This window comes from Pteropus alecto, unplaced genomic scaffold, assembly GCF_000325575.1.
Source record: "Pteropus alecto unplaced genomic scaffold, ASM32557v1 scaffold139, whole genome shotgun sequence".
NCBI lineage: Eukaryota > Metazoa > Chordata > Mammalia > Chiroptera > Pteropodidae > Pteropus > Pteropus alecto.
In genome coordinates, this window is record NW_006443567.1 from 4,310,868 (window position 1) to 4,312,353 (window position 1,486).

Genomic DNA, 1,486 nt, shown 5'->3' on the forward strand with positions numbered 1-1,486 from the left:
AACCCAAAACACTTTACCTCACTGTATAGTCTTGTCTCCTTTGTCATCAATTAATTGACCATATAGGTGTGGATTATTGCTGGGGTATCTATTCTGTTCCATTGATCTATGTGTCTGTTTTTATGGCAGTGCCACACCATTTTGATTGCTATCGGCTTGTAGTATTGTTTACTACCAGGTAGCACAATACCTCCAACTTTGTTCTTCTTTCTCAAGATTGCTGTAGCTATTTGGGGTCTTTGTGGTTCCATATACATTTTAGAATTAATTGTTCTAGTTATATGAAAAATGTCATTGATATTTGATAGAGATTGCATTGAATCTATAGATTTCTGTGGGTAGAATTAATGATGCTAATTCTTCCTATCTATGAGCATGATAAATGCTTCCATTTATTTATATCTCCTTTATTATATTCTACTTTTTATTAGTATTTTGACTATTATATTGAGAGCTTTAAAAAATTATTCTAGGAGAGTAAAAAAAATTAACATAGACGATAGAGGCATTGTTCGTTCCTCTTGCGACCAAGTCAAAGTTGTGACAGAAACATGGAGCAAACAGCAAGGAAAGTTGCCCGGAGAAACAAGCCCTCCAACTAGAGAGAGAAATAAGAAATGACCCTGACTCGGGAAGAGGTAGGACGAGGCAAGGACACAAGGTTGTCTGGTTCCGAGCGGCTGAGTAGGACAGCAGCAGTAGCAGCAACAGCCAGCAGCAACAGATGCCTCTTAAAGGGGCCATGTCCGCAAGCGGACTTCTGCAGCGACAGAACTGCTCTCTTTGAGCACCAGTGCCAGTTCAGCTACACAGGGGGCACCAGGGATTTACAGGGGGATCCTGAGTTGTCCCAGTGAGGGCCAGAGGCAAAGCACTCTCCCTGGCAAAAGTGCCACTGGTATCAATTGTTCCTCTGTGAGCTCTCCCCACTCCCAGTGTGTGGACACAGCACCGCCGTAGCTGAGATGACATCAACCTGGAAAACAGGGGTTGCTCCGCCAAGAGGATTCCTTGAAATTCTGCCTCCCCCAACCCACAGCTCCGCCCAAGCCACATCCAGGTATGTCCTCAGTGAGTCAGGTACTCCTTGCTGAGCAGAGCCAAGACTCGCAGAGCCAAATGTGTAAGGGAGCAGAGGGATACTAGATTTAGTGGGGTGATCACTGCAAGTTATGTGGATCTCTGATCACTAGGCTGTACTACTGAAACTGGTATATTATTGTATGCCAAATATAATTTAAAAACTCATTGAATTGTACAATGCAGCTGGCCTCGTTTTCTGGTGTGGTTTCTTGAGGCAACTATACGCACAGCATCTGTGGATTGCTTGCTGAATCTTAACAGGTGGCCTCCAAGGGGTAAAGTCTTGGGCTAAGTTTGGCCTGCAGCTGAACCCCTCTCAGGACTGTGCCACTGGACACCTACTACACAAAGCCACGCTAATAAGACCAGGAGACTTAGGAGCTTTGCTTAGTACATAGAAGCA